A 12215-nucleotide genomic window follows, 5' to 3' on the forward strand; every position below is an offset into this window, starting at 1 on the left:
TCACATCACCCTCACACTCACATCACCCTCACACTCACATCACCCTCCTCACACTCACATCACCCTCCTCACACTCACCTCACCCTCCTCACACTGACACTGACCTCACCGTGCTCACACTGACCTCACCGTGCTCACACTCACACTGACCTCACCGTGCCCACATTCATTATCACTTCACATCCTGAACTGTCATTCCCACCTCACATCCACTCTCCTGTATTCTATGGCCCTATTAAACAGAACTCCATACAAAAAGGAAAATAACTCATTGCAAACTCCGTTGCTTTGTACCTTGGTAACTGTGCAATAGTGTTTTAGAAGTCAAACTGACCGCAGGGTGACCATGTATGGGAGACTTCAGCTGAGAGACCGAGAAGGTTGGGGCTGGTGGATAAAGGTGACCATAACAGCAGGGACATAAGAGTGGGGAAAGGGGTGTGAAAGGGGCTTGGCAAGTGTCAACGTGGTCAGGAAGTTGACCCAAGACCATAAATACAAGAGGGTTTAAAATTGTCAGAAATGCATAACTTGTTAAAGATAGATTCGGCCCTTCCAGCCTGCTCCACCATTCATTATGACCATGGCCAACCATTCAACTCAGGGCCTTTTCCCACTTTCTCCCTATTCCCTTTCATTCCCTTTAGCTATAAGAACTATATCGAACTCCTCTTGAAAACAGCCAACGTTTTGGCCTTAACCCCTTTCTGTGGCAGAGCATTCCGTAGGTTCACCACTCTCTAGGTGAAGACATTTCTCCACATCTCAGTCCTAAAAGGCCTACACCACATACTTAGACTGTGACCCCCTTGGTTCTGGACTCCACGGTCGCCAGGAACATCCTTCCTGTGTTTACCTTGTCCAGTCATGTTAGGATTTTATAGGTTTCTAATGAGATCCCCTCATTCTTCTAAACTCCAGTGAATATAACCCTAACCGGTCCAATCTCTCTTCATATATCCAAGGAATCAGTTTGGCAAATGCTATCTTCTTTCAGTCTGCACCTGACACTGAGTGGATCTAAAGATCTAAAACCAATTGGATCTCAGACTGGATCCAACACCAATGGGATTACAACGTTGTTGGATCTTAGCCTAGATTTTACACTGACTGGATTCTACAGATCTCAGCCTTGATCTGACATCCAAGGAATCCCAAACTTGATCTAACATAGAGGAGATTTTCTCCTGGATCCAGCACTGAGGGGATCTCACCTTACATTGGGGGCCTGGTGGATCTCAGCCTGAATCCAACATGGTGGGAATCTCAGTAATGGATCTAACAACGAATCTAAGCAGGGCATCTCGGTACTGGAGCTATCACTGTCGGGTTCTGGATTCTAACAGATCTGAGCCGATCACAGCCGACGTTCAGGAAGGGAACACCTTTCACTGCGAGTTAAACATTTCTTGTTGGAGAAGAGTAGAGCTGGATGAACACAGCAGGCCAAACAGCATCAGAGGAGCAGGAAGGCTGACGTTTCGGGCCTAGAGTTTCATTTCTAAACAAAGAAAGTGGCTTTCCGCCTTTGAACGAGACACTTATTTCCTGTTTGTTGTTTTTGAGTGGTGCCATTTTGCAGACAGCTTGGGGCAAGTTGACTCTTCCCCTACCAACCGCACCGCACACCCCCACCCCCACTCTCCAAACGACTTCCCCGCTCTCCTCCCCAGCAGACACCAGGCTTGGTCACAGCTCCCTGTTGTCTCTGACAGCACTGTCTGTAGGATATCTGAACTTCCCATGGTCCTTAGGCAGCTGTGAGTTCAGCAGCAGTAGGTCTCCCATTTACTATCTGACCACAAACCGTCACCTTTTCACACACATATCCTCCAGCCTCACTATCTACCTCTCTGAATATCTTTGCATATGTCTTCACTCTCTGCCACACAATCTCACTCCTTCCGTCTGTCTTTTTGCTTCCAATATTTTGCCCATGTCTCTCTTTTACACTAAATGTTTAACATTTAATCTTTGTCACTCCTCTCCCTCTCTCTCTCCGCTGATTCCTTTATACCTCTCTCGTTTGTCGCTCCAGACGGTTTCCATGTCCCTTTCTGTCTCTGCATATCTCTGCCCCTCTCTCGGTCATGATGTGGAGGTGCCGGTGTTGGACTGGGGTGGTCAAGGTCAGAAATCACATGACACCCGGTCATAGTCCAACAGGTTCATTTGAAAAGCTTGTGTTTTCAAATCAACCTGTTGGAGTCTAACCTGATGCCCTGTGATTTCTCACCACTCTCTGTCATATAACCTGTGTCTCTAGGCCTTGAGCTTTGTCTTTCTGTCATTCAAGAGGATCTCAACACTTGATCTAACGTAGAGGAGATCTTACCCTGGATCTAGCACTGATAACATGTCACAGTCTCCCTCTGACTCACTCTTTCTGGCCCTCTCATCTCTCTTGAATTTTATTATTTGCCTTCTTCAGCTCTGAACCCAAATCCCCAGGAACATTGACCAGGTGTTCTAGACTGCTTACCCAGTAACATTATCACATTACTTGGAGTTCCAGGTAAACAGGATAGTAAAGAAGGCGTTTGGTACGCTTGCCTTTATTGGTCAGTGCACTGAGTATAGGAGTTGGGAGGGTCATGTTGCAGCTGTACAGGACATTGGTTAGGGTCACTTTTGGAATACTGTGTTCAATTCTGGTCTCCCAGCTATAGGAAGGATGTTGTGAAACTTGAAAGGGTTCAGAAAAGATGTACAAGGATGTTGGTTGCTAGGGTTGGAGAGTTTGAGCTATGGGGAGGGGCTGAATAGGCTGGGGCTATTTTCCCTGGAGCATCAGAGGCTGAGGGGGTGACCTTATAGAGGTTTATAAAATCATGAGGAGCATGCATAAATTGAATAGTCAAGGTCTTTTCCCCAGGATGGGGGAAGTCTAAAACTCGAGGGCAGAGGTGAGAGGGGGAAAGGTTTAAAAGGGACCTAAGGGGCAACTTTTTCATGCAGAGGGTGGCGCATGTATGGAACGAGCTGCCAGAGGAAGTGGTGGAAGCTGGTACAATTACAACATTTCAAAGGCATCTGGATGGGTACGTGAATAGGAAGCGCTTAGAGGTATATGGGCCAAATGCTGGAACTAGATTAACTTAGTATATCTGGTCAGCATGGACGAGTTGGACCGAAGGGTCTGTTTTGGTGCTGTGCAATTTTATGACTCTATGACTTGACCAAGGGGTCAAAATTCTGTTTGTCCCAGCCTGAAATATATTCACCGATGGAGCGCCCTCTGGGGTAGGGAATTCCAAAAATTGTCTAACCCTCTGAGTGAAAAAAACATCTACTCACCCAAGTCCTCAATGATGGGCCCCTCACCCTGAGGCCGTGTCCCAGTGTTTTAGATTTGCCTATCTGGGGGTAGGAAATCTCTGTGTCCAGCCCTGTTCCCATCAGCATCGTCTCAATGAGATCGCCTCTCACTCTCCCAAACCCCAGAGAATCCAGGCCCCATTTACTGAGTCTCTCCCAAACCCTGAAGAATCCAGGCCCCATTTACTGAGTCTCTCCCAAACCCCAGAGAATCCAGGCCCCATTTACTGAGTCTCTCCCAAACCCCGGAGAATCCAGGCCCCATTTGCTGAGTCTCTCCCAAACCCCAGGAGAATACAGGCCCCATTTACTCATCAACAGACAACCCTCTCACCTCAGGCTCCAATCCTACTGACCCCTTAACTATTCCGTGTCAGTAAATCCTGCCTTTAATACGGAGACCGGAATTGTACACAGTGTGGTCACAGCGAAGCCCTGTGCAACCGGCCCCTGCTCCAACTCTCTCGCAAATAAAAAGACCGGCATTCCATTTGCCTTCCAATTTTCTTGCTCTACCTATCTGTTGTGGAGTATAACAGCTTGGAAAGAGGTCACTTAGCCCATCATATCTGCGCCGGTCATCAGGCACCTGCAATCCCATTTCCCAGCACTTAGTCTGTCCCCATGTAGGCGACAGTGTTTCAAATGTTCATATGAAATCCTTTTGAAATGTTGAGGAAGTCCCCACCCCTCCTACCCTCGTGAGTTCTAGACACCCACCAGTCTCTGGATGGAAAAGAATTAAGTTCCCTTTAATTCTTCTGCTCCTTCACCGTAAAATATCCACTCCAGTTATTGCCACCTCTACCAAATATTTCTCCGTACCTATGCCTCTCATAACTTTGTACACCTCAATCAGACTTCCCCCTCAGCCTTCTTTGCTCTAAGGAAAACCATCCCAGTCTAACTAGGGTCTCTTCATCGCTGAATCACTCCAAACTGAGCAACATCCTGGCGAATCTCCTCTGCAACCTCTCCTTCCTATAGTGTGGCGACCAGAGCTACACGCTGTACTCCAGCAGTGGTCTAACTCATGTTACATACAGCTCCTCTCTGCTCTTATATTCAATTCCTTAAAGGCTGAAAGGTCTTATTCATCATCAAACTATCCTGTTGCCTTCAAGGATCTGTGGACAAAAACACCAAGGTCCTTCTGATCCTAGAGTCCTATGATCCAACATTCACTCCTTTGCCTTGTTAGTCCTCCCAAAATTTATCCCCACACGCTTTTCAGGATTAAACTCCTTCCGCCATTGCTCTACCCAGTTCTGTTAAATTTCTTTGCTCCTTGTTTGCACATACCCAAGTCTTTTTGAAACAGCAGCATTCGAAAATCTTGCACTTTTTACACAGAGGAGTAGAGCACAGGAACAGGCCCTTCAGCCCACCATGTCTGTGCCGAACGAGATGCCATTCTAACTTAATCCCGTCTGCCTGCACATGATCTGTATTGATTTATTTTCTGCCTGTTCACGTCTGTCTAAATGCCTCTGAAATGTGCCATTGTACTTGCTTCTACCACTTCCTCCAGGCACTCTGTAAAAAAAAAAACTTGCCTTGCATGTCTCCTTTAAACATTCCCCCACTCACCTTAAACTGATGCCCTCTACTACTTGACATTTCCATCCTGGGAAAAGACTCTGACTATCCACCTTATCCATGGCTCTCATAATTTTATATGCTTCTATCAGGTCTCTAGCAAGAACAGTTCAAAAGAACTGCGGATGCTGTAAATCAGGAACAAAAACAAAAGTTGCAGGAAAATCTCAGCAGGTCTGGCAGCACCTGCGAAGGAATAAAACAGAGTTAACGTTTCGCATCCAGGTGTGTTCTGAGGAAGGGTCACCAGATCCGAAATGTTAACTCTTGTTTTTTCCCTTCACAGATGCTGCCAGACCATGATAAAATGATGTTCTGTTTTCATTCATTCATGGGATGTGGGTATCACTGGATAGGCAATAAATGCCCACCCCTAGTTACCTCAAAGGTCAGTTAAGAGTGATCGATGTTGCTATGGGTCTAGAGTCATGGGAGGTGATGGCCTAGTAGTATTATTGCTGGATCATTAATTCAGAAACTCAGGTAATGTTTCAGGGACCTAGGTTCAAATCCTGCAACAGTAGATGGTGGAATTTGATTCCAATAAAAAGTATATCTGGGATTAATTCCACACTGTAGGGAGTCTACACCTACGCATTTCCTACATAACAACAATGACTGGAGTCTAAGTCTATATCTGGGAGGTGATGGCTTATTGGTATTGACACTGGACTGTTACCCCAGACAATGTTCTGGGTGCCTGGGTTCGAACCCTGCCATGGCAGATGGTGGAATTTGAATTCAACAAATATCTGGAATTAAGAGTCTAACGATGACCATGAATCCATTGCTGATTGTTGTAAAAACCCATCTGGTTCACTAATGCCCTTTAGGGAAGGAAACTGCCATCCTTACCTGGTCTGGCCTGCATGTGACTCCAGACCCACAGCAATGTGGTTGACTCTGAGCTGCCCTCTGGGGCAATTAGGGATGGGCAATAGATGCTGCCTGGCCAGCGATGCCCTCATCCCGTGAATGAATAAAGAATTTAAAAAATTACGAGTCTAAAGATGACCATGAACTGAAGCCCATTGTCAGGAAAGACAGATCTGGTTCATCAATGTCTTTTAGGGAAGGAAATCTGCTGTTCTTATCCAGTCTGACCTGAATGTGACTCCAGACCAACGGCAATGTATGTAACTCTCAATTGCCTTCTGGGCAATTAGGGACAGACTGACCTAACCAGTGACACCCACATCCCACAAATGAATTTTTAAAAATCCCATCTAGGCGTAGACCCGATACGATTAGCAGCTTCCTTCCCTAAGAGAGAAGTGGACGGGTGCTTCCACCAATCACAGCCACCATTAGACTCTTAATTGCAGATTTATTTTTCTTTTGTTGGTTGAGTTTAATTTCCACCCTCAGGCACGGTGGGATTTGAACCCAAAGTCCGCAGCACATTACCTGGGTTTGCAGATGAATGGGCAAGGAATAAGGCTACTGCTCCCCTCACATGACTAGATTGAATAACTGTAAAACATGCCCAAATCATCTTCTATATTTCATATTGCCACCTGCTTACCGAGTCCACTCGCATCGCTTAATTGCATGCACCAGGAAGAAAAAGGCTGACTCAGATCCTGTTGCACTGACAGAGCACAATAAAACAGAGGACAATGTTGTGGCATGGAACAGAATGGGTCTGTAGTTCGGGACCAGCAGTTGTCAGAGTTTCTTCAACCAGTCTACAAGAGACAACAGAGCCCACAGCGAATGTGAGGGACTTCTGTCAGAATCTTGGTTGATATTACACCCCCCCGCCTCCCAAAAACATTTCCCACCCTCCACACCATGCCTATTCCCAAAGATTAGCATCTTGCAAGGCCCACAGCTTACTTCTGAAGCTGTTTCACTCCGTTCACGTGCTGGGGCACGTTGTTTACGTTGAGAAATGATGAGGAAATCTTCGGGATTTTTGACAGGAAAGCCAGAGAAACAGCGCGCTGAGAGGTAACACCCTCAGCGGTCACCATCCCCGATCTGAACTTGGCTCAGGAAATGACAGCACTCTGTCCAAACCACTCACCAACCCAACTCCAATCTCCCAAAGCACTCTCTCCCTCACCTTCTTTCTCTTGTTCTCTCTCTCTTTTTTCTCCCTCTCACACTTTCCCTCTGTCTCTTTCTCTCTCGTCTCTTTCATTCTCCCCTCTCTCCTGTTCTCACTCTTCTTCTCTCTCTCCGTCCGGACTCTCTCCTGCCTCTCCCATCTCTCCCCCTCCCTTTCTCTATGCCTCCTCTTTCCCTCGCTATCTCTCTCTTCCATCTCTGTTTCCATATCTATATCTCCCCTTCTGTTCCTCCATCTGTCTCGTTCTCTGTCATCTCCATCTATTCCTGTCTAGACCATGCACTCTATCGCTCAATCTCGGTCTCTGTTCCTCTCTCTCTCTTTGTCTCTTTTTCTCTGCCTGCCTCTCTATAACCAGCTCAATCTCTCTCCATCCCCATCCTCTTTTTCCTTAGAAGGAAGAGACAGTAGAACTTATGAAAGACATTAATTGGTTCAATTTGTCATCAACACTTCATAACAGAGTTCCAGTGGTTCACTTTCAACACTTATTGGTTTTCTGCTGATTTTCCCCTCTCTCTCCCTCCTATTGGTAGACAGGGTTAGGGAAGAAGGTGTTTGGTATTCTTGTCTTTATTGGTCAGTGCATTGAGTATAGATGTTGGGATGTCATGTTATGGTGTACAGGACATTGGTTAGGGCCACTTTTGGAATACTGCTTTCAATTCTAGTCTCCCTGCTATAGGAAAGATATTGTTAAACTTGAAAGGGTTCAGAAAAGATTTATGAGGATGTTGCCAGGGTTGAAGGGTTTGAGCTACAGGTAGAGGCTGAATAGGCTGGGGCCTTCACTTCCTGGAGTATCAGAGACCGAGGGTGACCTTATAGAAGTTTATAAAATAATGAGGGGGCATGTATCGAGTGAATAGCTAAGGTCTTTTTCCTGCTCAAGAGATCCCTCTCAGTCACTGTTTCTCCCCCATTTCACTGGCTGTCTCCCTGTCTCTGCCTTACCCTTGGTCTGTTTCTTTCTAACACTTATCGGTAGATCTCGACAACATTCTCCCCGGAAGTATCTTCAGTTTGTTTCCCGTTGAGTACAACTTCACTGTGAACCAATCAGCAGCTGCCACTGGTTGATGTTGTCTCGTTGATTAGAGGTTGTGGGTACAATTTCCATGCTTCAGACACATAAGTCCATCATCCAATAACAGATAACCAAAGGTCAGTGCCGAGGGAGCGCCGCACTGTCGGAGGGTCTGCGCCGAGGGAGCGCCGCGCTGTCGGAGGGTCCGCGCCGAGGGAGCGCCGCGCTGTCGGAGGGTCCGCGCTGTCGGAGGGTCCGCGCCGAGGGAGTGTTATGTTCATCGGTGTTATATTTCATTCCTCAGACCCTTGCTCGCTGACACGATCCTGTATTTAGCCCCTGCCCCTTTGCTGTTTGTGGGACCTTGCTCTGTGTCAATTGGTTGCTCATTTAACCCACATTGCACCAGGTCAGTAGACTCTGCTGGTCAGCCCCAACACGTGGGAATCCTGCAGTGATCAACTCACCTCTTGACTCCCCAGAGCCTGTCCCACCATCTACAAGGCACAAGTCAGGAGTGGGATGGAATACTCCCCACTTGCCCTGGACGGGGGCAGCCCCAACAACACTCAAGAAGCTCGACACCATCCAGAACAAACCAGCCTCTGCTTGACTAGTGCCACATCCACTCCCTCCACCACCGATGCTCAGTAGCAGCAGTGTGTACTATCTACAAGATGTACTGCAAAAATTCACCAAAGATCCTCAGACAGCACCTTCCAAACCCACGACCACTTCTGCGTAGAAGGACAAAAGCAGCAGATGCACAGGAACACAACCACCTGCAAGTTCCCCTGCAAGCCGCTCAACGTCCTGACTTGGAAATATATTGCCGTTCCTTCACTGTTACTGGGTCAAAATCCTGGAATTCCTTCCCTGAGGGGCATTGTGGGTCAACCTCCAGAACATGGATTGCAGTGGTTCAAGAAGGCAGCTCACCACCACCTTCTCAAGGAACAACTACACAAGAAATGATGATCTTGCCAGTGACATCTCATGAAACAATTGGATAAACTCTTGTTCAGGCTCCACACAATGTTTCAATGCAGTGACTTCCTGTGTAACTACATCCTTATCCTTTTACCTGACGAGGTAAAAGTGTTTGTTAATTATTAATCACTTGCAAAACTATTTACAATGGATGCTCACGACTTTTACAGCTACTTAGAAAAGCATGAATAGAAAAATAGTGATCTCTATTTCAAAGCAATCAGCAGAAGTGATTAATTGATGCCATCATGAAAACGGGACAAATTAACATTGACATTCGGAGAAAACTATAACATTCTGCAAAAACAAAGCATACATGACAGTGTCATGGACCACAAACAATTCCACGTTGTCACTGAGATACCGCACTAGTTATGCAAAGTACCTGAAACAAGAATCTACGCATGTGGGACCCAAACCCCAGTGTGTGTATGTGTGTGAGACCCATATCCTAACAAGAATGCTTCTCTGTGAAATTGTGACGATGGAAATTTGTCTCTTTTGATTTCCCCCTTGATTTGTCATTCTGTGGCTGCGTGTCAGAGCGTGGGTCCCCGTGATCAACTTTTGATTCAGTGTTGAATAAAGTAAACATGATCCTTTGAAATTCCAGCTCTGAAAAAGCTGCTTTGAATGGCAAGGAGAGTTGGTATTTCACTCAAACTTCTGACAGAGTAATTTCTCTTTTCCCTAAACACCTTTTCTGTCTCTAACTCTCTCCTGCTTTCTGGATCTTCACTTCCTTGCTTTCCACCTTCTCTGCTGTCTCTGTCATTCCCACTCTCCCACTCTTCCTTCTCTCTCACTTTTTCTTTCCACTCGATCTGTCTCTCTCCTTTTCTGCCGTTCATTCTGTTCCACTCTCTCCATCTCTCTCTTCTCTTTCCATCTCTCTTTGTTCCCAACTCTGTCACCACTTCTTTCTCTCACATCTGCATGTTTCCACAGATAGTAGGAACTGCAGATGCTGGAGAATCTAAGACAACAAGGTGTGGAGGTGGATGAACACAGCAGGCCAAGCAGCATCAGAGGAGCAGGAAAGCTGACGTTTCGGATCTAGACCCTTCTTCAGAAATCATATTTCCACCTCCACTTTTACACTCTTCTTTCTCCATCTTTCCCTTTCATTCACTGTCTCTCTCACTCTATCTCTCGCTCACTCTCTCCCATCTGTCTTTATAGTTCTCTCCACCTTTCACGTTTTCACCGTATCTCCTACATGCTTCAGTCTCATTTCTTACGCTCCCTCCTTCTCTCTTCACCTCTCTCTCTGTCTGTCTTATTCTCTCTCTTGGTTCATCTCACTCTGTGCCTCTCTCTCTCTCTCTTTTTCTCTGTCTGTCTCTCCCATATTGTCTTTGTCTCATTTCCTAAGGTCACCCTATTCTCCCTCACCCTCTTTCTCTCTGTCTCTGTCTTTGTAACTCCTCATCCTTCCTCTCTCTCGCCATGCCCCAGATCTGTCTTTACATATCTCTTTCTGCCACCTCCTCTGCTGAACCTGTTTTAAGGAATAGAAAGAAAGAGTGAGAGAGAGAGGCAGACAGAGAGGGAAAACATCACGGTTCAAAATTCCAGAGGCATAGGCAAGACAGATATCAAGAAATCTTTCCCCTTATCAGAGGGGTCAATAACCAGGAGGCACACCGAGAGAAGATCATAAGACATAGGAGTAGCAGTAGGCCATTCAGCCCATCAAGACTGCTCTCCAATTTTTGAGATCATAGCTGATATGATAATCCTCAGTTCCAGTATCCTGCCTTTTCCCCATAACCCTCATTTCCCTTACTCATTAAAAATCTCAGCCTTGAATATACTGAATGACCCAGCCTTGACAACCCTCTGCAATAAAGAAGTCCATAGATTCACTCCCCTCCAAGAGGAGAAATTCCTCCTCATCTCTATCTTAAATTTATGACCCCTTATTCTGAGATCATGTCCTAGACGCTCTCACAAGAGGAAACAGACTCTCCACATCTCCCCTGTCAAGTCCTCAAAGAACCTTTTGTGTTCCCATAAGGTCACCTCACTTTCCTCAAGTGAGTACAGGCCCCTAAACTACTCATATTCTCTTCACAGTCCCTTCATATCTGATGTCAACTTGAAGGTAGGCAGCAGGATGTTGGAAAAATGCTTTCACTCAAAGGTAGGTACCTGGAACTCTCAGCCTAAAAAGGTGTGGAGGCAGGAACTCTCAAGATATTTAAGGAGTGTTTAGATTTGAAATGCTAACACAAGGCTGCGGGTGAAGTTCTGGGAAGTTGGATTATAATAGAATCCCTGCAGTGCGGAAAGATGCCGCTCAGCCCATCGAAGCCAGAACAACTGTACGACGATCATCCCATCAAGAACTAGCCTCCACCCGATCCCTGTAACCCTGCATTTCCCATGGCCCACTCCATCTAGCCTGCACATCCCTGGTCATTATGGGGCGATTTAGCACGACCAATCTCCCTATGCTGCAGATCTTGGGACTGGGGGAGGAAACTGGAGCACACGGAGGAAACCCATGCAGTCTTGCAAACTCCATACAGTCGTAAAATGTCATACAATCCCTACAGTGTGGAAATAGGCCCTTCGGCCCATCAAGTCCACACTGACCCTCGGATCATCCCACCCAGACACATAATCTACACAGCCCTGAACACTATGGGGTAATTTGGCACGGCCAATCCACCCAGCCTGCACATCTTTGGACTGTGGGAAGAAACTGAAGCAAACCCACGCAGACACGGGAGAATGTGCAAACTCCACACAGACAGTCGCCTGAGAGTGGGATCGAACCAGGGTCCCCTGGCGCTGTGAGGCAGCAGTGCTAGCCCCTGAGCCGCCGTATTGGATGGGATATTTGATGACAGGATGGGCCGAAGGACCACATTCCATGCTTGCTTAAAAAAAAATCCTTTTGTGCCTTCAGGCTTGTGCTGAGAGTTTGCTACACAAACAGGGGATTGGGGGAGCTCACTGGCTATTTGGCCAAGGGGGGCATCGCGGACCTATTGGCGGATGAGATTCGACGGGCAGGAACCCCAGGGGCGTGCACCAACATAAACATCTTCAGGGCAGAGACCGATAGAGCGGGTAGCTGCTACAAAAGGGAAGGAAATGCCGCTGATTAATAGGCGGCAGACACGAGGTCGAGGTTGGGGTGCAGGAGGGAGAAGGGGAGGGGGAAGATGGGGAAGGGGAGGGGGAAGATGGGGAAGG

Source organism: Rhincodon typus, chromosome 47, assembly GCF_021869965.1.
Source record: "Rhincodon typus isolate 14 chromosome 47, sRhiTyp1.1, whole genome shotgun sequence".
Lineage (NCBI taxonomy): Eukaryota > Metazoa > Chordata > Chondrichthyes > Orectolobiformes > Rhincodontidae > Rhincodon > Rhincodon typus.